At 42.7% G+C, this 25,093-nt stretch overlaps 1 protein-coding gene across 2 annotated transcripts in view; it reads left to right on the forward strand.

The window, feature by feature from the left end:
- Positions 1-25,093, forward strand: part of MED27 (mediator complex subunit 27) — a 197,266-nt gene that overhangs the window by 132,522 nt on the left and 39,651 nt on the right. The window lies entirely within an intron of this gene.

Below are 25,093 nucleotides of genomic sequence, written 5' to 3' on the forward strand. Positions count from 1 at the left end.
ATTAATCGAATTTACAGAAAGCCACCACGTTTTACAGAAAGCAGAATTAATCGAAACCATCGAAGCAGATGGTTTTTCATGGGCATCGGGAGGTGAGCTTCAAGACTGAGTGTTTTTTGTGTCTGGTCAGTTGCTGCTGCTTTGGGGCCTTGTGTGAACTCCTCATCACTTTAGCATTTTATTTTTGCAGTCTTATTATAGAGAGCCAGTCACCCAGGATGAGGTACAATTCACTCCAGCCATTCACCTGAGGAGAATGGGTATACTGTGTGTGTGTGTGTGTGATTTTCTCTTAAGAAAGGAAGAGATGTGGGCTTATTAAATGTGTGTTATCTCTTATATGGGAAAGAAATTAGTGAACTTCATCTGGGTATTATGCTGCTTTAAATTCTTACAGTTAAAAAACACAGTGTGAGGTAATACAGTGTTCTTTTAATGGAAAAAGAAAACAATTTGTATCTGTCTACAAAACATGTAATATCTTCTGCCTCTGTTAAATGTACAAATTGTCTAAATTTTAAGATCCTCCAGACCCAGCAGCTAAAACATAAATCCTGCTTTCAGCATACTTGACAGGGACCAGGGAGTTAATGAAGATAAAAATGAGAGCATCCTCAGTGAAATAGGTTTGTTCAAATTATTTCTGGGTCATTGAGCTTCCATTTCATGATGGAGACAGGGATTTGGCATTGAAGAGAATGAGCAAAGTGAAAAGGATCATAGGTAAGCAGGTCTAAGATATCAGAGTTACTTCCACCTGAGAAGGCGGGCTTTTATGTTACAATGGCCTGTCAGCCCCATCTGCTTTCCCATGGAGCCGCTGTTTTAACAGACCGATGAGGGAGTTTAAGGGCTCGATTCAGGGAAAGAGCCTCATTTTAGATGTGCATTTTCCCCCCATGCGTGGCTAATTCAGAATCTTCTATGCCTCTAGCCAGCTAGTTGTTACCTTCCTTAGGTGACAGAGGAATTCACATACGGTGGTGCATGTTGATAGGAACAGCAGTGAGAGACCTGATTCAGAATCAGATTACTGGGTGGATAATCATACTTTCAACATCACTGCTTGGTTTGGCTTTTACTTTCACAAGATGACATTTTATTAGGTTGCCAACCTCTGGCCCATTTGCGGCTGCCACAGACACCTTCTCTGAGGCCGGGGGACTTCTTACCTGGCAGAAGAGCAGGACCAGCAGTTCCTCTTCTGCCCTTGCTTGTCAGTGGCTCCCCATGACCTCAGTGGGAATGTTTGGGACCTGCACCATAAGCAGTTAAGGCAGCCCTGTGTGAGGTTCAGGCAAGAGTTGGAAGTGGTGTTTTCTGGAGATCAGTCTGCAGTGGGTTATATATATCTGGAGTACCGTGTATTCTGGAAAGCTTTGGGAAGTGAGACTGACCGGGACAGATAGTCAAGGCTGTGAAGCAGGACACACACGAGCAGTCTCTGCTGACATTTCCTTTTACCTGCCTTGGCCAAGGCCCAAACTGCACCTGTGCTTTTTAATAAAATGATATTTCCTCCTGAGTCATCCAGGCTTCCTTGAGCACAATCAACAGAAACCTGCTCTGATTAATATAAGAAAAGGTTTGTTTTTGTCTTGGTCTTGATTTCTAATGATGCCAGATGCTCACAGACCTAAAGGTAGAGCTGATCTGCGAGGAGGAACAAAAACCAGGGTGGCTCCAGGGGCATCCAGAGCAGGACGATGGTCCTTTGGGGGGACACTTTGGCCCAAATGATTCGGCATCCACTGCCTTCCATCCTGTGCCTGTCTCTATGGCCTGGGCGAAACATTCCTACCAGACTTCCCTGGGCTTGTTCCTCCTCTGGGACAGGAGGGGTGTTGTGCCTTGTTAGCCGTGTGCAACTGCATGGAGTGGAGGAGATGATTCCCCCAGCAAAAGAGAGACAGGGCTGGGAAAGCAGGAGTCTGCATGGTAAAGTAGACCTTCACTTGTTTTCCTGTTACAAGTGAGAAAACTTGGGATGGGGGTTCACCTGGCCACACAGCCTGGACACAGCTCCTAAGTCTCTGGGGTACTTTCCTCATCCTGTTGGTTACAGCTCATAGTGATGGCAAGTAAGACCTGGATTACCAGGTCCTGAGCTGCTAATTTCTTCTTAAGGTTTTTTTATGATGTAATTTGATATTTACAAATGAATATGTGTAACGTATGACAAATATAAAACATAATGATAACCTCATGAGCTCACCACTCAATTTAAGAAGAAGAGCTATGGTTATACCAATATATGCCTCTCCCCAGTCCCTGCCTCTCCAGCCAGAGTCACCACCATCCTGATAATCCTCCTCTTTTCTTCCTTTTATTTTTTTTTATTTATTTATTTATTTTTCTTTTTTCTTTTTTCTTTTTTCTTTTCTTCCTTTTAAATGCATTTTACAAGATAGGCATGCATACCTAAATAATATACAAATTAGTTTTGTTAAATTCTGAAATTCATAAAAATAGGGTCAGATTGTGTGTATTGTTTCTTCTCTCTCTCTCATGTGTGTGTGATTTCTGAGGTATATCCAGGCTGGTGGTTATATCTGGTAATTGGATCATCTTCATTGTTGTGTAATAGTCCATTCTATGACACTTTATTCTTTTTTCTGTATGTGTTTGGGTTGTTTCCAGCTGTGCTTTTTAAATAATGGTGGCCTGAGCATTTTTACACATACACCAAAATACAGGTGGATGAATAACCAAGCTCCGGGGCTAGTGCAGTGGGGCAGACCACTTTTTCCTCAGGGCCACTTGAGCTGTGAAACACAACAGCATGATGCCCCACTGGCCTACAGGGGTGTCCAGAAATGGCTCCAGTTAAGTGATCTGTTTTTTGCAATCAACACTTTCTGCTGATCTGGTTATAGATCTCTTCCAGTTTGGGTGTATGAGTAACCGGGGTGGGGATTTCTTTGTGTACACACATAGTAAAATGATGTAAAGTCATTAAACTCCAGAGCATTCCATGAACAAAAGGCAAGTGTGGTGATGATCCATTTTGGTTTCCTCCCCTCACCAAGCAGTCACTGCCAAGAGACTTTGTAGGTGTGCAAAGATCTGTAATTGGGAGCCACAGTCTATCATCAGGTTTTTCACAGTATAGAATGAGAAAAGGAAAAGGGAGAGGGTAGAATTGGTACTTTTTAAGGCGATTGGAGTCATTTTGGCTCATTGAAAGCAAAACCAACCTTTCTTTGTTGGCTGGAGGCACCAGGGCTTCAGAGCCCATGAGAACCACTAGGAGCAATCACCTTCTGGCCTGGGCACTGTGTTTGACTTGAAGTACACACAGGTATCCTTTCCACATGTGTGGACTCCCAGAGAGTGCCTGTGTGGGAGGTGAAGCGGGAAGGGAGGACCCGGAGGTGCTCAGGGAGTGTTTGCTGCATAGAAACACAAATGACAGATGAAAGTATCTTTCTCTTCCATATGTATCAGTTTGCCCATCTTGGCTACAGTGGGGACCTGCTGCTCAGGGGAGAGGCAATCAGCATGGGTACTCGTTTAATTCCAGAACTGTCAGAACAGTTATTGCCTTAACTTCTTCTGGCATCTTTATGCGCCTTAGGTAATTGACTGTATCCTGTAAACACCAAGTCCTAGCTGATGGGAAATACAAACTTTCAGCCTCTTACATAATCTTTAAATACATTGTGGCTGGCTCTCTGCCCTGGTGGGGGGTGGAGGGGGCTGCTTCAGTGTTGTGTAAGTTAATAACTCATGATATAATAAATCCTGTTTCCGTTCTTTAAGGGATGAGCTCAGCCATCCAAAAATAAATCTAGCTATGTTGATATTTAGCTTCAGTTAATCTACCACCTAACATCCCATTATTAATTTCCTTCAAACAGTCAAAATATCGTAAGAGCTTAACTGAATCAGAGACTAGAACAAGCAGCTGGCTTCTTTTGGCCTTTAAAATATTAATCTATGATTTTTGACTGATCCACTAGGTATAGAAATGTAGAAGAAAAAGATGAATCCTCAATCACAGTATTTGAAATATACACAATATTTAATAAATTAATATTTATGTTACATGTTTTACAAGAGATAAAACTTATTTATCTATCTTTCTAAATATACATTTTAATTAATCTTTAATGTCTTTAACATATTCATGCCTTGCTTTTGAATGACACATCTTTTTTAAACCATTCAGACACATCTCATTTTGCTCTGTCAGAAGCTCTTGTGGAAGGAAAGACTGGTGAACAGCTTAACTAGCTTAACTATTCTAGACTTTGATTTCTCCACTGGGTTCCACAGTCCTCTAACTGTAGTAGACCTAAGAATCACCAGTGTACTTTGTGGGAAATGCACATCCATGGCAAACAGCATAGAAATTCTGATTCTGTTGCTCCAGGATAGAGCCCAAGAGGCACATTTCCCAGGTGCCCCACTGAAGCCTCAGATAATCTGTGCAGCACGTTTTGACAAATGATTTTAAACCCGTTGTGGTCTTGGAGTTCCAGTGAAGGCGAGTTTGTTTGGTAAGTCCTAGCTCTGGTGTCAGGCTATTTTATGAGCTAGGTTGCTGAAGCATTCAGTCACTTCTTCAGTAAATACTCTGAGCACGAGGAGAGAAAAGCATGGTTGTGGGTGCTGTTCAGCATTGACCAAAGTCCCTGTACTCCTGGAGCCTGTGTTGTGGAATGGGAATTGGTGGGACACCAACCAGTTGTTGCACAATATGATGGCAGATGAGGCTAAGGCTAAGGGGAAAGGAAACAGGATAGGGGCTGGAGAGAGGCAGAGGTGCCTTGGGAGTGGGGCGGGGGTCAGGGAAGCCCTCCACCTGCAGGCAGTGGGGCGCAGTGCTGAGCTGGGTCCGGGAGGGGCAGCACAGGTACAAAAGACCCTAACTGGATGACAGTGGGTGTGTTCGGATAAAACCAAGGAGGCTACGATAGCCCGAGTGCCGGGAGCCAGGGGAGGAGAGGAGACTGAGGAAGCAGTGGACCAGACTCACAGATTGTGTGGAGACCTGGGATTTTTTAAATTTTATTTTAACTTAGGTGTACAAAATTAAATTGATCATGATCCTTGATTCATGACCCAGGCGTGGCCCTCTCGTATTTCTTTAATAATATGGTAAACATTAAACCTACCACCCAGCCCCAGAGCTAGGATTTATCTGCAACCCAAACACCTGGTGAACATCCCCTCCCATCCCCTGCCTCTGCCTTGTAGGGAACTGTTAACCATCCCTTTGCTTATCATTCTCACTTCCCTTCCCTTTTACAAGGGAAGCTTTAACATATACATATATATGTGTTCTTAAATAATGTATTCTTTAACTTTGCCTGTTGGACTTAATTATTTTCAAAAGATATCATATGTTACCTTCAGGGACTTAATTTTTTCACGACATTTTTTTTTTTTTTACTTAATATCATTCAAATAGTTGATTTAGCTATAGCTTATTGATTTTGCTGATAGGAAATCTTCCATTATATGAGCATATGCTAATTTAGTTATCCCTTTTTCTGTCAGTGGTCATTGATTTGTTTCTGGTTTTGATACTATGAACAGTGTGCTCTGAATATTCTTGTTCATATCCTTGGTACCCTGAGCTCAACTCTTTCACAGCACTCCTCCTAGAAGCAGAGCTCAGTTTAGGGTGGTAGTTCTCAGCCAGGGTGATTTTTGCCTGCTAAGGGACATTTGGCAAAGTCTAGAAACATTTTTACTTGTCACAACTTGAGGAGAGGGGTGCTACTGGCGTGCAATGGGTAGAGCCCAGACCTTCTGCTAGCCATCTTAGAGTGAAAAGGGCAGCCTTAAAGGGCTGTCCAGCTTACAATGTAAGTGCCAAAGCAGAGAAAGCGTGCATTAGGGCACGCAGATATGTGATTACCCGTGAAAACACCAAAGAGTATCTCTAGATGGTTGCACTCATTTACACTCTACCAGCAATTCCGAAGTAGCAAAACACGTCTTTCCCAGACATATAAAGATTCAGATGGTGACTTTAGTTGACCTTCAGAGATTTCTGAAGGCCATTCGGTGCTGACATTCTATGATTCCACAGCAGTCGCTTTAGGAAGTTCCACCCACATGTCAACATTTTTGTCACAGCACAGAACATTATTGGAATTCTTTGTTAAATGCTTTTTTTGGTATAAATGCCGTTTTATAAGATTTATTAAAAAAATCCAGTCAAGAAATGGGCAGAAGACATTTCTCCAAAGAAGACATACAAATGACTAAAAGACACATGAAAAAACACTCAACATCACTCAGCATCAGAGAAATACAAATCAAAACCACAATGAGATACCACCTCATACAGTCAGAATGGCTCAAATTAACAACTCAGGAAACAACAGATGTTGACAAGGTGGCAGAGAAAGGGAAACCCTCTTACACTGTTAGTGGGAATGCAAACTGGTGCCACCACTCTGGAAAACAGTGTAGAGCTTTCTCAAAAAGTTAAGAATAAACCTACCCCGTGACCCAGTGGTTGCACTACTAGGTATTTGTCCAAAGGATACAAATAAAATATTTCAAAGGGGCTTATACATCCCAATGTTTATAGCAGCAATGTCCACAATGACCAAAATATGGAAAGAGTCCAGATATCCATCAACAGATGAATGGATAAAGAAGATGTGATACACACACACACACACACACACACACACACACACACACACAGGAATATTACTCGGCCATCAAAAAGAATGAAATCTTGCACATTTGTGATGACGTGGATGGAACTAGAGGGTATTTTGCTAATAAGCAAAATAAGAGAAAGACAAATACCATATGATTTCACTTGTGGAATTTAAGAAACAAAACTGATGAACATGGAAGTGAGGGAAAGAAAAATAAGAAAAAACAGAGAGGGAGACAAACCATAAAAGACTCTTAACTCTAGGAAAAAAACTGAAGGTTGCTGGAGGGGAGGTGGTTGGGGGGAAGGGGTAATTGGGTGATGGGCATTAAGGAGAGCACTAGATGTAATTGAGCACTGTGTTGTATGCAACTGATGAATCACTAATAATGCACTACATGTTAGCTAAATTGAACTTTAATTTTTTAAAATCCATTTTTATAGTTCTGCTTCATTTTGGACACGTCAAAATTGCTTTACAAAACCTGATTCCAAAGACATTTTTTCCAAAGATCAGATCCATTCTTTATGGCAGCAGCTCTCAGATTATGGTTTGGCACCAAGGGGTCATAGAGACCCTTTGAAGAAATCCACAAAGTCAAAACTGTTTTTGTGGTAATACTGAGATATCACTCTCCTTTCTTACTCTTGTTTACTTGCACTTTCACGGTGGAGTTTTCCAGAACCTCTATCACATAAAATGATGTCATCACACCGACACCTATTGATTGGCTCCATTAGTCTTTAAACATTTCTGTTTTATTTTTTAATATAGTAAATATTGGTAGCTGTATCCCACAGAAACAGAAGTTCCTTGAGGGGGTGTGTCCTCAGTGTTTTTCAAGAGCATAGAGAGGTCCTGAGACCAAAATGTTTGAGAACTGTTAGTTTGGGAAGAAGTATATTCAACTAACTAAGCATGTTTACAGTAGTATGTCAAACTAAATTTCAGAAAGGTGGTTCCAGAAATGTTTGTTGCAATGGCAGTGATATGAATGGAAATGTATTAGTAATAGAAAACTTTGATACTAAAAAAGAAGTCAAAAAGTACAAGACAAAGGGATGGGGGACATTCTGCAGGCAGCTAGCTCTGTTTCTTTGACATCAGTTACAGGGAAAAAACAGAAAGGATGGAATGCTGGAAAGTTTCAACAGCAATATGTGAAGTGTAGACCTTGTTTGGATCTTGATTCAACAAACCAACTGTAAGAGAAGATTTTCTTAAGCAGTCCAAGTGATCTGGACACGGTCTAAATTTCAACCAATGCCAAGGAATTTGGGGTAATATTGTTAGGTGTGATAATGACAAGGACCATGAAACAAAAGGTCTTTGTTTTAGAGGTGGACACTGAAGTTTGTAGAACTGATATGAGATGATATACAAGGTATGCTTTAAAATATTGCCGCAGAGGAAGGGGAGGGATAGATAAAACAGTTGTGTCAAAGTCTTGATCATTTTTTAATCCAGGTGGTTATTAAGCAATCTCTCTTCCTTTGTGTCTGAACATGTTCACAATCAGAAACACTGTGGATGGCCATCTATTTAGAATTCGAATTCTCCAAACAATTCAGAAAAACAAAAATACAGCTACAGAAACCACATAGTAAACACAACTAGAAGACCAAAAATGCCCACAGTCCAAACTATGTGTGATTTAAAGAAAAAGAAAATGCAAACAAATCCTTGTGCACTATATTACTTGGTGTACTCGCTATTAGCCTTTGCTGAAGGGAAAATACCTCATACAGAAGAGGACATACTGTATAGTTGAATTACATGAAGTTCTAGAACAGGCCAAGACTAAGGTGGATAGGAACAATATTCCCCTGGGAGAGCTAGGGCAGGCATCGACTGGGAAGGGCATGAAGGAACATTATGTGGTGGGGCAGGTGTTCTGTATCTTGATAGGGATGTGGTTTATATGGCTGCATGCACTTTTCAGAATTCAGAGGACAGTACACTAAAGATATATACATTTCATTATAGGCAAATTTTACCTTACAAAAAATTTTAAATTAATGTTAAACTCTACTTAAGGATGTGCTTGCCTAAGTGTTGAGGGATGAAATACACTGACTGCAACTTGCAGATGCATCAAAAAAATAAGATGAGTTGGTGGATAGATAAATGAATCTGTGATAAAGCAAGTAGAACAAAATGACAGTTACAGAATCTGGTTCGTGGGAATATGGATGTTCACTCTATAGTTCTTTTGACTTTTTAGATATTTGAAATTTTTCATATTAAAATGTTGAACAAATAAACACCTCAACTGAAGATCTATCCCACCCCTAGGAAGCAAACACCCCAAAGCAGAAGAAAACCGTCGAGTATGGCATTCCAAACTGATTTTAATACCCTCAAGCATTTGGGGAGAGACTTTTAAAAGTCCTCAAATCAAAAAAATAAATAAATAAATAAATAAATAAAAATAAAAGTCCTCAAATCAGAAACTCAGAACAGAAATGAAAAGAATTTAGTATACCCTGGAAAACTTGGAAGAAAATGACAAAACTGTCTCAGATACTAAGACTAAATTTCAAGATGTTCAAGGAAAAAGATATTCACATGAAGTTTAATAAGGAACATTGAGGAAAGGTGGGGAAACAGCCAGAAGAATGATAAGGAGGCAAAGAAGTAGAATGGGTCAGGGGGACAGTGGTTGACATGAGAGCCAGGCAAAGAAGAAACAACATGGATATAATCTGAATCTGTGGAGAAGAAAAACGACAACAACAACAACAAAAAATGGAACAAATGGTCTCAATATGTAAGACTGTAAGAAAAATTTCTAAATTAAAGAATGGCTGAATCTATATCAAAAGGGCTTGCCGGATGCTTGGGAAAATTGACCAGCAACAATTGAGTCTAAGATACAGACTAGTAATGCTAGCAGACTTCAAAGATGGAGAAAAAATCCTCAGAGCTTCCAAGCCAAAAAAAATCCAGTAACTTGCAAGACAATAATTAGACTGGCATCAGCTGTCTCAAAAACAATACATAAAACAAAGCAGGGATGGAGTGGTGGCATTTTCAAAGAAAGTACAAATCAAGAATATACGTGTCTTTCAGGTAGCAAGACCAGGAAAAACCATTTCAAACATACAAAAATCCTGTGCCTGTCAGCCCATCTTGTGGAATCTACCAAAGGATGAGATACATCCACCCAAGAGCTGAGTGGGGAGCCTGTGCCTAGGGACTGACAGTGAGCATGTGATGTGTTCAGTTGTTGAAGCAAGACTATATGATAGATGAACATGAGAGGACACCATTAAAAATTGATAATCAAGATACTAAGCTAGGAAAATGGGAGTCTACAGACATTAAAATGTATAGATACAAAGATAATAATGAGAACAAAAATATAAGCCTTCATGAATACAGTCAGTCAGTCAGTTACTGAGAGAGCAAGCAAAGACAAACAACATCACTCACAGAAGGAAGCATTGGAAAGACCATGCACATGATAACTATGCAGTTATGTGACCAAGTTGACACTGTATGTATCAGTAAATGTAAATGAGTTTAATGTGATCATTAAAAGATTTTTTCAGTTGATATTAAAGTTCATATGGAAGAAAAACATGAAAGAAAGGATAGGAAGACACCAAAAAAGAACTGGTCTCTTGGGCATGAAAATATACTCTAAAGCTTCTCTAATTAAAACTGTTGGGGGGGGCGGGGAACTGTGTGTCATTGGCTTATAGGTAGACAAACAGGCTAGTGGAACAAAATAGGCAAGAAGTAGATTCAAGTACATATGAAACTTTAGTGTATGATAATAAAGGGGCCTCAATCGTAGAAAGGAAAACACTTTTTATGTGGCCAAAAACATAGTAAAATCAAGGCAGTTGATAGTCTGGAAGGAAATATTTGCAGCATATATCACAGATACAGAGCTAACATCCCTAAGATCATTTTTTAAATCTTAAAAATAAAGGGGAAAAGACCAGAAATGGTATAGAAAATGGGGGGTAGGGGGACAGACATTCATGCCTCCCTCCAAAAAGACATAAAAATGGTACTTACACAGAAAAGATGTTAACTCTTATGCATCAGTAAAGAAATGCTATTTAAAACTGCCCTGAGGTACCATTTCTCACTACCAGACTGGCAAAAATTAAAAAGTATCATGGCACATGCTGGTGAGCCGATAAGGAAACACACGCTAACGTACGCTGCTAGTGGGAATGCAGAGTGATGCGGCCACTGTGGAAGGATTTTGCCGATGTTTGATACAGCTGTGTGTGCATTGTACCTGTTCACCCAGTGGTGTTTCTCCAGGAATTTACACCGATCACACACCTCCTACAATATGAACATGCATGTCCACAGGCTTATGAATTACAGTTTGTTTGTAATTGTGAAACCCTGGAACTAACCTCCATGCCCCCACAGAAGAGAGGGGCTGCATAAATTAGGATACGACCTCACCGTGGGGCCACGCCATTCCTGTTTTCATCTTTAAAAAAAGAACACAGAAGGGGGCGCCTAAGTGGCTCAGTAGGTGAAGCATCTCCCTTTGGTTCAGGTTATGATCCTGGGGTCCTGGGATCAAGCCTCACATGGGGCTCCCTGCTCAGCGGGGAGTCTGCTTCTTTCTCTCCCTCTCCTGCTCCCCCTGCTTATGTGCTCACTCGCTCGCTCTCTCTCTCTGTCAAATAAATAAATATTTAAAAAATAAAATTGCAAAAGACCTCTATGACTTCTATGAAGTGATTTCCAGGATATATTGTTGGGAGAAAAAAAGCAAAGTGTAAGAATGTTCTTTAATATGCTTCCTTTTTGGTAAGAAAGTGAGGATATCAAATAACCGTCACCTTCTCATCTCTGAGGAGAAACACACATGAAAGATAAACCTGCAGTAAAGAAACTAAGGAGAAGTAGATGTGTAGGTAGGATGTGTATGGGGAGGAGTGACATGACTCTGAATGTACCTTTTGTATAGTTTTGACTTTGAGAACCATGTTAATGTTTCACATAATAAATAAGCATTTATGTAATCATGCATGATTCTAGGATTAAAATTTGTAAAAGAAACGCTGTCCTTTCTGGTATAGAATTCATTGGGCGTAGCAAGTCTGTCCTGATATTAGATATTTCTTTAGTAAGTTTCCTCGTTTACTACCTGTGTTTGCTGTGCCAGGCCCGAGCTCTGTTCTTTATGTGCTCCACCTTGGGACCCCATGCAGCCCCAGTCAGGACCCCAAGTGCTGGGTGGCTCAAGGCACGCAGCTGAAAGATAACCCCAGATCATCAGTCCCAATGTGATGGTTCAGACCCTAGTCTGCCTGACTCAGGAATTCAGACTTTCATTCATTTTTGAGAACTAACCTGAAGCTACCCCGATGTTATTTAGCTCTCTTCCAGTGTGACTGTGCTTTCCTGCATGCTCATGATGCCACTTACCCTTGGAGTATCCAGCCTCCCTGTTGCCAGAGATGAATTTGGGACTCCACACACCAGGAATGGGAAACTGCACTAGGGCCAGAGGGAGGGGAGTGTGGCCTTGGTCATTTTTCTGGGCCCACTTAATTTGAGGTTTCTTAGGCAAAGCATATGCAGTGCTTCTGCTAAATATGCTTGGCTTCAGCTTTGAAAGCATGTGATTTTAAGATCTGTGTAGATACAGTATTCTGTTAAAACATACAGATGTCATTTTGTGGGGGCTCCCTATCCTGTTCCTACTTCATCTTCTAAAATTATTTGTTGCTATAGTGACAGGGATCCTAATCTTGGTCCGTGACCCCCTGAAAGGTGATGAATTGGCTTCCAGAAATCTCTGCAGTTTTTGTGTGCAGATGCACTTCCATGCCTTTTCCTGAGGGACAGGGGCTGTGGCTTCCATTAGAAAGGGTGCCTGGTGCCTAGAGAAGGCTAATTACACTGGTCTTAAACCCCAGCTAGAGCTCCGAGTCCTGTCTGTTTAGGCTACCTGGCCTGTCACCTGCGTGCTGCAGCTTCTACTCTGTGTCCTCTCGTTTTATATTCAGTACATTTTAACATTTGTACTTCATTTCCAAGTGAGTTTCTGGTGGCTTCCAGTGCTAGAAGTACTGCTGTTAACAATGCAGGCCAAATAGAGGAAGCAGATGGATTTGATACTTTTAGGCACGAGAGTGGAGCGGCTTAAAAAGGGCTTGGGCATTAAATCTGGTTTTCAGTTTCCTGACAACTAAGTCTTTAAAAACTTTTTTTTAGTTACGTAGTCTTTATTTCCTGACATAAGCATTTTTTTCCTTAGAATTACTTTCAAGAGCAATTTATACTACTTCCTTCCTTCCTTCCTTCCTTCCTTCCTTCCTTCCTTCCTTCCTTCCTTCCTTCCTTCCTTCCTTCCTGTTTTCAAATACCATTTCCTAGGTACATGCTCTATCTTTATTATCTGTAGCTATTAATTCAACATAGCCATTTCCAGAGGCAGCACAGTACACTTAACATCTGTCATTGGAATGTGTGTTTAGTTTGATAGTTGCCCTGATTCCCTAAAAATCCTTAGTCTAAATTAGTGAAAGCCCAGTGAGGCACCCTAGAACCATACCCCAAAATACCAGTATACTGGTAGTCATCAGCCATTTCTAATGATACCCTCTAAAGCCCATAATTCAGATGTACAACTTTCCTCAACACATCAATTGCATTTGTCCCCCAAATATTGGGAAGTGTATTCCATCACCCTTAACAGGTGAATTTACAATAGTGAATATAAATGTTGGAGAAAGCGATTCCAACTCCAAAGGAATTGGATTTTACTTTAAAAATATTTTGAACACATTATGTGAAATTAATGTCTGGTAGAAACAAGTGGCACTTAACTTTGTGAGGCAGGGTGAACAGAGGCTTGAGTGAATGCACTATACCACAATTAACTTTTTTTTTTAGTTGTGTCACTCAGTTGTATCAGTGCTAAGTGTTGGTTCTTATTTCAGGATACCCGATTTCCAGATTCCTTGTCTTACACCCTGCCCCCAGTTTGACAGCTCTCTGTTCCAGTACTTACTTGATTCTTATAACAGGTACTTACTGATCAAATACCATGTGAAAGATAACCCCAAACTGTCATCTCTAGCAAGGAGCCATCCCCATACACACAGAGTGCCACGTGCACACTTGCTGATGTACCGTCAGCCCTGTCTAGTGACTTCCAGCCAGCCCCTCCACCCATCTGCCCTGCTATCCACTCTGTTGCCAGAACTCTTGCTGTTGCCATCCAGTTGGTCTCCTGGCCTCCTTGTTTCTGGACATTCTGCCTCCTATCCATCTTCTACATCTGAGTGATCATGCCAAAGGGCAATTCTCACCATGCCAGTGTCCTACTCTGTTGGCTTCTTGTTGCTTGCAAGATATAAAGCCCTCCTCCATAGAGAAGCTTTATGGTCTCTATAGCCTGGCCTCAGTTTACCTTTCCGCCTCTCCCCCCCCTCCCCGCCCCCACCTCTCTCCCCTCTGCCTGGGCATTCTCCGTGCTCTCTAATACTCCCAGTAGAGGCAACATTGGCATTTTGGATGTAATTGTTCTTCTTGGTATGAAGCTGGCTGGTGTATTGCAGAAGTTTTAGTGTCCTTGGCCCCAAGCTGCTAAACACCAGTAACTCTCCTCCACTTACTGTGGCAGGTGCAAATACCTTCGCATTTCTAGAGGCTCCTTAGGAACCACAGAGTCTCCAGATACTCCATACCAGTTTGTTTCTGTGTTTTGTGCCTGTCCTTCCCTCTGCCTGTGGCATTCTTGTCCACCTCCTGCCCTTTCTGGCAAAACTGCTATGCATTCTTTAAGATTGGGATCCAGCATTACCTTTCAAGAAGTCCACCCTTACTTCAGCCTGAGAGAGTTTCTTCCTTTGTGCTCCTAAGCCCTGTTTATACCTGTAGTAAAGGAATATACTGTGTACAGATGTCATGGATTGATCTGAAATGGGTCGCTTTGCTTTAAAATGCACTTGACAGTACCAACAATATCATCTAGTACATGCACAAAGCCCTCCTGAAAACCTAAAGGGGGAAGCGCTGTGATCTGGCCAATTACCTACGAACATCTGTGGGTCCATGTTATTATGTGGCATTACATGGCTCTTGGTACTATATGTGGGGAACTTTACAAAAGAGGGTTCCCTTGGGGCTTCATAATCACCATAGGACAAAGAGACGACATAAATTATTTTTGTTGGTCTTGTTATTAGAAGAACAATGATACTGATCAATAGATTCTGTGAACCCCTTGCACCTTGTCTCAGAGTTTATATTTGACCAAATGGAGCCATTTCTCTCAGCGCCCACTGCAATCAATAATGCGAAGCAAAAATGATGTTACTCTTGCCGAATCATAATCTTTGTTTTGAAGAGTTATTAACACAGGAGCCCAAGCTGCTATTTCCTTTAGACAATTGGGTTGTCCTGTTTCAGATTTATACACCACAATTGAATCTCATTAGCTCAGATATACACTGCATAGACCAAGCATGTAAATAATTGAAACCTTCCAGAGCTATATTAAATCTTCAACTGATTTTAAAAGCAGTTTATCTTGGCATTTTACTTTATTCTGTAATCCTAATCTACACAGTTGATTTTTCCTCTAGTTAATCTTTTCCTTTTGTCGGGGTGTTGAGATAAAACAGTTGCTCGATTCCAGTAAAAGTGACATACACTATTTCCATTGACAATTGGATTAAAAGATGAGTGTGAGTCCACAGTAACATGGTCTATATTACTAGTTATATAAATTGTATTATGTTTCATCTTAATTGCAATTAATTGAATGAATTGTGCTATGTTATCAGTTATCAGAGCAGGTGGTCATCATCATCACTAACACAGCCCCTAAGCAAACCACAATGAGGATGCAGGCTCTGGGGTCAGTGCGCCGGGGTCCATATCCTGGCTGGGCTGCTGCTGACAGTGTGACCTTGAGTGGGTCCCTGGACTTTGCGGTCATTTCCCCTGCAGAATGTAGCTGCTCAGAGTCCTCTTTCATGGGGCTGTTGTGAGGACTACCTCTGCCACTACCTCTGCCTCTACCACTACTGTGAATCCAGGCAGCATGCTAAGAGCACAGTGAGGGCCCCCGGCTGCTGTGATTTCTGCTGGACCTTTGTTGACAGTCATGGGATTTCATAGGTGTGGTTCATGACATAGTTACCATGATGACTGTTGATCAGAAACATGAATATGAAATGAAAACACTTACCTTCCATTTTTGCCTCTCATTCTCATAATTGCAGCTAAAATAACACAGTGACGGTCTTTGTGTCTGCTTCTAAGGTGGCTACTTGAGGATTGTGCTTATTTTACAGGATGTAACATATTCCATCTCTCCAGTTCCTTTAAATTATGGAGGTGGGAGGTTTGCCCAAGTGGGAGTGTGGTTGGGTTTCGCCTTTTATCATAGCTGCTGTTATTCTTTCAGCATCTCCCCTCCTTTCCCTACTGATTAGTTCTCAGACTCGAACATTCCTCTTCCTCTTCCCAAAGCATCCATGTGTCCTGGGGCTCAGTTCTCAGACCTAGTCCCTCCTCTGTCTACGTGTTCTCCTTAGATGACCTCGTACACGCATGGTTTTAAATACATTCTGTTAGCTGATGATGCCCAGGTTGACACCCTCAGTCCAGGTCTTTCCCTGGGCTTTAGCCTCCAGTCCCTACAGCTGCTAACACCTGTACTCGATGTGTGAGCAGTGGCTGCTGTGTCAGCCAGTGACACCTTCCTTCTTCCTATTGCCCCAATTGGAATTCTTAGGTTCCCCTGCCTCTTCTTTCTCACCTGGCTTATTACAGCATCCTCCAACTGGCCTGTCTGCTTCTGCCCTGGCACCTCTGTCATCTCTGCACACCGCAGCTGGAGACTGCCTGGAAGACTCTGCTAGCTTCCCATCACACTTAGAGACCTCTTTGCCATGATCTGTAAGGCCCCCCATGAACTGCCCCATTTCCTGACACGTGCCCCCTGGCTCACTCCACTACAGACACCCTAGCCTTCTCATGGCTACTAGAGCACATCAGGCCTGCCGTTGGCTCTCTTCTTCACTTCCTGAAGATTCCTATGTCTTCCCTGATCACACTGTTTTAAAATAGCACCCAGCCCATCCGCAGCCACTCTATCCCTACCTCTGCTTTATTATACTTCATAGCATTTGCCATATGGCATGGTATTTATTAGCTCCTTGTCCATCTCCACCCACTGGAATATAAGCTCTGTGAAGGCAGAGACTGTGAGATCCCCAGTGCCTGGAATAGTGCCTAGCCCGGGCTAAGTGCCCTGTAAGCGTTTTTGAAGTGCTGTTTTGCAGTGTAACCCACACCAGCCCTCTGAGATAGATACTGCACCAGAAGGCAATATAAATTGCTAGGGGCACATAGCGAATAAGTGGCAAAGTTAAGGTTTAACGTCTGTCAGTCTGACTCCAAAATGCATGTTGTTTCTGCTATCCTACATAGTTTCTCATTTCTGGCTGTTCTGGGCTGCCACCAGATCTCGGGAATGTTTTTCTGCTTTTGAAGCCTCCCCATCTTGATTTTGGTCACCACTGTCATCAAATATTTCCTGCGTGCCTGGTTCCCACAAAGCTTGCACCTGTCACAGAAGATCAAAGATGGGGGTGGGGCTTGGCGCCCACATTTCCACTCTCAGCCTTGAGTGCAAATCCCCCACTGTCATGTGAGGTCTTCCAGAAAAACACAGTATTACCAAATTCTTCCTTGTTCTCACTCATTTCCCAGGCTCAGAGCTGTGCCTGCACAAAGGAGGCACCTGTTCATAGTTCTTGAACTAATGAACAAAAACCAGGAGCACAAATAAGTGCTAGGAGAGTTCAAGTTCTTTGTTTGTTTGTTTGTTTGCTTGCTTGTTTGTTTGTTAAAGATTTTACTTATATGCGAGAGAGTGAGTGAGACAGAGCACAAGCAGGAGAGGGAGAACCAGACTCCCCACTGAGCAGAGAGCCCAATGCAGTGCCTCCATCCCAGGATCCCAGGATCATGACCCGAGCCAAAGGCAGACACTCAACTGATTGAGCCACCCAGGTATCCCTGTTTGTTTTAATTCAGCAAAAACTGACTTGAGTACTGCCCATATTAGGCACCTTACCAGTGTACAGAGAGTTGCTAGAGTTCCCTGTGCTTGTTGGAAAGGTCAGTTTCACCCCAGCGCTCATGGGGTGAAGCATTGTTGGGCATCTGACTCTGAAGAATCAGGTGGGACTTATGCTGTGAGAAATCCACTGCCCAGTGGAAATACAGGCTGCAGGAGAGACGACACAACAACTGGATCACCAAGGAAGGGGTGAGATTTCTGTGAGCCGACAGAAAGGCTTTCCCTGAAGGGAGAGCTAAAAATCAAATGTGAGACTTGTCTTGTGACCCTAGAACAGCATGTCCCCACCACCACCATGAATGTAATTCTAATCACTGCTACCGTGATGTGCCTGCCATGTGTTCCTCTATTTGGCCGTGCATCTCTGAACACTTACTGATTGGATTTTCCCAACCAGCCCCTCCATGCAAGATGTTACTGCCATTTTATAGACAAGAACACTGAGACCAGCAGGTTAGACAGTGTGTTCAACGTCAGATTAAATGGTGGAGCTGGAATTTGAACGGAGATCCAAGAAGTGCCAAAGTCCTGGTCTTTCTATCCATGAGGAGGTCCCAGGGATTCAAAGAAATACAAGAAGCTCCCAGTACATGCAGGTAACTGGAAGAAATGCATTGAAATGCATCCAGTTTTTTTTTAAAGCTTCTTAAAAGAATGATGGTTTTGATAACATTTAATTTTGGTAAGAAATGCTTTCTGAATAGACTCCTGACTCTCCGATTCTATTTTCTTCTTTCACACAGGCTCTATCAAATGATTGTTTTGTTGATAAATTTAGTGTGCAGTTGGGACTTATATGTAGATTGTACCTACCCTCAAAGGGAGAGAGGATTTTATAGTTTCCATTCATTCTCATTAAAATCAGAACATTTGCATCTTAACTTTTACATCTTGTTCCAGGAATTTTAAGTAGTCTGATTGTATGGAAGTGGGTCGTATTAATTGCAAATGGGCTAGACATCTGCTCACTAACACGGAATGATTTTTTTTAGCTCTATTTTGTTTTTATATATGATCTACCAGAGCGATTAAGTGAGGGCTGTCGGTGAAGCTGTTTCAAGGCTAGGATTTTCAGAGACTTAGAGTGTAGCCATAAAAATAAATTTAAGAGTGAATCTTTGAAAGTTCTTGAACTGGGAGTAATTAAATATGTTAGAGTTGATAGATCTTTATCCACATTGTATCCAGGAGCTGTTTTTGGTCCTTGAAGCCTCTGTGGGTCTCATGTGGGGAAGCCTGACTCCAGTGGGTTCCAGGCTCTGGGGTAAGGAAGAAAGGAGCAGAACTGCTGTCTTGTGTCTGCCCACAGGGAGCAAATGAGCAAAGATGTATGTCTCAGTGGAAGAACAGGATCCAGATTGCTGTTAGCTGGTCGAATTAGGCTAGTAATCTAACAGTGTTGCCTGAAGTGGACTTCTTAGAACACTAATAACTCTTAAGGAAATTGATATGTGCCATAGGTTCAGGAAGTACTAACTGGTTAAATAAACATAGAAATAAGGTTCCTTCTGTTAACAAGTTCCTTCTATTAAAAATAAAAGTTATTTTAACAAAACAAACAAGTTGAATAGCAGAGAATTGTAGTTTGGGACATACAAACTACAGCAAAACCACAGACAAGTCCACCAAAGAAAGGAGAGGAACACTATTTCGTGATGAGGGAAGAGGACATTGGGAGGGGCTGTCTTGGACCGAAGGCTACTGGAGAAAAGCAGGAGCTCAGGGTGAGGGCGGTACCTCACTAGCTAAGTCGCTGGGGTAGTGGATTCCTCATAGGAGATGCAGCTTCCATTCTGTTGGGTCGGGTTGTAGTCATGATTCCCTCCTGTTGCAGGTGTGCCTGCGGGGGTCTCTTAAGTGATAATTCTTCTGCAACTACTGCTGAGTGGTGTGGCTCCCCCTTCTGGTCTCCCGCCTCTACTTTAGTGGGATTTCCCTTGACTCATTTCACACTTTTTGCAGTCCTTTTCAGAACATTTAATGTTCTGTGTGTGCCATGAATGTTCAAGAGGAGGACAGGGTATACACAGTTTTCCCAACATGGTTAGCCATGGACCCTTTTTCGTGGAATGCACGTTGGGAAATGTTGTCTTGGTGAACTTCCCTACTTATTTTTAATTTAGGAACTGAAGAATTATTCCGTTGATGCTGAGTCATACAGTGTAATGTACACATCTCCTCAGGGAGGTTGCCACAGTCATATTGCCACCCTGGACCTTTCAGGGCCTGGCTTTTTTTCAGAGTTGTGGGTCCCAAGCCAGTGGTGCCACTGGCTCATTTGGGGATGAGGAAGGAAGTTGGGTCTTCTGTGTACCAATGCATTTCCACATTTGACAAAGAGAAGGTGGTAGATGGTTTAGCATCTCAGTGATTGGGAAAGGACAAGTGAACTAGGTAAAAGATAAAAAGACTTCTAGAGCAAGTGACATTTTTCCTGAAGTAGTTTCCTGACCCTGATCCAGCACCAGTTACTTAGAGGGGCTCAAGTCAATGCGTGTTGTATGAATAAATTGTTAGGTGCCCCGAGGCCTTTGCAGAAAAGACCTAATGTTGATATACCATCATACTCCATTTCAGGTTAATTGCCAAATGTATATAATCTTTCACACCTCATGAAATCAGAGGTTAAAACATAATAACTTCTATTTCCACAAATAACAGATGTCCTTTTCATACAGAAAGATCTATGTGTACTGCCTTGCCTCAGAGCAAATGTTCCTGGGCATTATTATTCTAGTTGTGGGAATGGATTTTAACCGATTGAAACAAAACCTTTACTTCCATCTCTCAGAACTGGTAACAGAAAGCTTACAAATGTGAGAGATGTCACCTGGTACCATGGAACCGAGCAAAGCCAGTTGACTCACAGGAGGGGTGAAGCTGCAGTCTGAACCCATGGCCTTGACCTCATTAACGTCAGGCATCTGAAGCACCAACATTATGATTGTGGTGCAGTACCTGTCTTAACTGCCCAGAGCCTTCTCCTGATGCTCAGCTGTGACGTTTCCCCGTTCGATCTCCACCTGCTGCCGAATAGGCCTTGTTACCCAAAGGAAGGATCGCTTGCTCACCCTTAATATGGGGAAATCATTTAGAGCACTTAATTTGTGTTGACTCTTTATTGGTGCACTATTGCAATTAAGTTAGATTAATGAAAGGTAAATTCCAGTCTATACATGAAAAAAGAAATCTCTTGTAAAGATCCTAATTAGTATGTGTGTTTATTTAGCCTCTCATGGTTTAATTGCATCCCATCTTGCTATTTACAAACAGGCATCATTAAAGAATAATGAGCATGTGAAGAGCATTAATACTAGCAGCAGACGAGGTAACTGGAGATTGGTGAGGAGCGAGAGGGACAGTTTGCATTCTTTCGAATGAAGGAGAGTGACCCTCTGAAGCAGTCTATACGGGGAGGACAGAGCAGACGTTGTGCAAGGCAGCAGCCTGTCCTTTGGCTACAGAGAATTGGGCTGCTTTTGATTTGTTGCTGAAGTATCATCTGTACGAGCAGGCACACACTCACACAGTTGTCTTGTGACCTCGGCTGTTGTCTGTTGGCTCAGGTGGAAGCTTCCTCTTCTGCCCTTGCTATGCAGGACATCTACACCTCACTTCCACGAGGGCTTCCTAGGATGCCGAAAAAGCTGTCCCAAGCGTGTGACAATCCGCATGGAGCTCAGTGCCAGTCCCTTCGGGAGTCTTTTTTTTTTTTTTTTTTAATGTCCAAACGTAGGATCAGTTAAGAAATTGGTTTCTCCTTCACTGGCACCCTGGTATCTCATTCCAGTTTTAGGTAATTTGCAGTTGTTCCTTGAAGTTACAGAGCAGTCTTCCCTGTGGTAAGCGGATGGGTGAACATTTATATTCTCTCCCAGCCTGGCTTAAGGGTGGAAAACCTGAGATTCCAGACGGGATAGCAGTGCAGCAGAAGGAATCTAATAATGACAATAATGTTTTGTCTTTTTGCGAGACTGATTCAGGGCATAAAATAAATGTTTCTCATTCCTAAGAAACAAAGTATAGACATAGAAGCGGTAAATCTGAGGAAGAAGTGTGGCATAGGATCCCGGTTGCCTAATGCTTGCAGGAGAATAAAAGACTTCTAAATACCAGTGCCTCGGTTTCCCCTTATGTTACGGTTATCATTGCAAACAGTTTTGTGAATGTGTTCTATATAAATGCAAATTGCTGCTAGTCAGACTATTAACACCTTAAATTTTTCCAGGGATTCTTGGGTAAGGAAAAGTCCAGGGCTTAATTTATTTAAAATTGGGTTATAGGAATTCACAGTTTTCAGTACATTTTATGATTTTCTTCACACAAACTACAGTTTAATTTTAAGCTACCCTAAATAGAGGCCCCTTCTTCCCCCCGCCCCCCCCAAAAAAAGTTTGCCGGTCTTCTAATTCCTGTATGTATTTAAGGACACAGCTAGCTGTGTTATCAAACACAGAAGGACCAGCCGGGCTCGTGTGGATGTCTCTTTTATTGTCGTTAACGTGCACCTGTTCCATTTTCAGCTCTCAGAACTGTGGGGCATATTTTCCCATTCATATTAATTGGATTTTAAAGTGACCTTGTCCCTGTATTGATTTGAATTAAAATTTTCTACATCAAGGTCAAGTTGGCACACATCCTGCAGTCGAAATCTTAAAAAGCCAAGTGCTACCTAACAGGGTATCGACAGAAGAAGTGGAGATATAGCAGGGCCACACGCATGTGCCTCAGAGAGCACCATGGGTCCTGTTGGCATGCACGTGGCAAGCGGCAGATCTACTCTGGGATCACCTTCACCTGGACTTGCCTCTGCTAGGAAAGAGCCTCCCTGAGCACTTCAGAGCCCAGATCATGCCATACAGGTGTGCAGGTGAAGATGCGCTTTCAGCTCCTGTGCATTTCCATGGGCCATCTTGAAATCCAGTGACTGTAGTGCTTACTCATGAACTTGAACTGTGGATCCTCATCTCCAGTCTGCCCATCTCATACCTCTCCATCTGGATAGTTCAAGAGCACCTTAAACTTGACAGAAAGGAAGTAGTGTTCCCCACTCCTTGGTTTTCTCCTCTTCTTCCTCATCTCGTCTCGATAAATAGCAAAACTGTCAGCCTGGTGCTCCAGCCAGAAGCTTCCTTAGCGTCTAGCTCCCTCTGTCTCAGCTCACATCTAGTCCCTAGCAGTTTGTGTCAGTTGTATCCTAAGTCCGTCTGCTTCTCACCATCTCTATTGGTATCACCCCTGCTCAGGTCCCCCCAGTTCCTTCTCTTGATCTTCTGTGAGCCAACGAGGGGTATGTTTTGTAAAAGCTCACAGCAAACATGTCATTCCTCTGCTAAAAACCCTGCAATAGCTTCCCATTTCTCCCAAAGTAAACTCCTCATCAGCCTCAGAGGCTCTTGATGGCCAGCCTGGCCTGCCACCAGCCAGTACAGGCCACCTTCTCACCCACCGCACTGTCCTTCTGCTCCTGAGACACCGGCTCTTCTCCCACTCAGCCTTCACACGGGCTTCCCCCAGCCTGGGCTTCTGTGCCCAGCACTGGACACGGACCAGCTGGGTTTCAGCCCAGCTCAAACCACAGCCCCATGCAGTTGAAATGGTCTCAGGTTTGTTTGCGGTCCACCCAGATCTGCCCCCCGAAGAATGTCCACTTATGAGACGTGTATCATTCACTCCCTCTCTAATCCTTAGAACAATGGGTGGCACATAGTAGGTGAGTGTCTGTTGAATAAATATTTGAGTGAACTGAATGATCTAAATGTCACTTTTTTCACACCTAGTTTTTACTTCATTTCCTTCAGAACTTCTTGCAAATTGTGTTTCTTTCTTTATATACTAATTTGTTGCCTGTTAGCCCTGTGACTGTGTTTCTCTCATGTGCCTGATGCCTAGCCCATACATAACACATATTGAGCAAATATTGTTGGGTAGAAAGAGGGAGGGCAAGCAAGCCATCATCCACAGTCCAGGGCAGTTCTAGCTTGCATGGTGCGACTGTCCTTTTGTACTTCTTCTCCACTCATTCATTCCCTCCTCCTCTTCCTCCACAGCCTCCTGGCAGGGGTACTCTGCTTGTTCCCACTTTTTTCCATGCTCTGCAGACCAAATTCTGGAAGGAGGCAGTTTAATTGGCCTATCCAGTATGGGCAGAACCTTCTGTTCCAAGCCACCACATAGGGTCAGATAGGGTCGCCCTCGGACAGGTACCTGCCCCCGGGCCTCCTCCAGTGCAGGAAGCACCTGCTTCCTTGGTGCAGGTAGATCCCGTGAGGCTGGAACATCACATGCGGTGGCTTCCTTCCTGTCATGTTCAGTACAGGAGACGAGTAAAGCGTGCCTATTGTTGAGGATCCTTCTTCAGATCTGGTAGGAGAAAGTCATCATTTTCAGTATGTTCAAGAATACAGGAGTCAGCTGCTCCTTTCATCAGCTAACCTGAACCCCAGTGCGTTCACATAAATCTTTCTGGAACTGAGACACCCTGTTTTCATGCAGGCTGTGCGTTGGTTCTGCACCCTCCTCTTTTCCCAGAAGAGCTGTTATGACATGGTTGAAGATATGTTTTATAAATGAAAGTAAGCTAAGTTTCATTTTGACAATTTTGGGGATTTCCCCTAACATTGCAGGGGAAGCCCAAAGGTAGCTGGAGACCCAGATCAGGGCAGACCGTCTTCCTTGGTTCACTGTGTTTTTTTGACCTCATGTGAATTTTTGTTACTGTTTTTGAGGGGGACATGAAGGGAGCTGAGGTAGGAAGATATGGTTTTCTCCATATCTCCATATCTCCATATCTCCATTATGGTTATCTCCATTTATGTTTCGCATGTGAAATAGGAAGTTAATTCTCAGGCCATCCTTCTCATGAAACGATGAGACTTGACAAATGAGTTAGTCCTCTCTGATGCTGTTCCCCTGCAGCCAGGGAGGGTTTGACTTCAGAAGAGAGGGATGGGTTCAGGAGAATCAGGTACCCAAATTGTTAATATGGGTGCTTTTAGCAAGTGAGTCAAACTCATTCATCAACAGACTAAGCCAACAAATGCAAAATAAACCTCATCCTATTGGGCAAGGTGCTTAATAATTAAAAACATTGCTACCATGTAGCAAAGGCCAATAGTGACCGCCCCCCTCTTCAGGCACTTAATAGCACTAGCTGTCCAATTCACATAAAGGTTTCATTTCAATAATGAGAAAGCCAGAACTCCCCTGGGTTGCTTTTCCCAGGGCCATACTGCTCTCTGTATGTGGCAGGGGCAGAATTTGAACTTGAATCTCTGGTCTCCACAGCCCTGGCTCTTGCCCCTGCACCATGCTGCTTTTCCTCCATGACAAGGAGATCACTGGGAGTAACCCAACTTGACCACTGCTGGAGCAC

This window comes from Vulpes vulpes, chromosome 2, assembly GCF_048418805.1.
Source record: "Vulpes vulpes isolate BD-2025 chromosome 2, VulVul3, whole genome shotgun sequence".
Lineage (NCBI taxonomy): Eukaryota > Metazoa > Chordata > Mammalia > Carnivora > Canidae > Vulpes > Vulpes vulpes.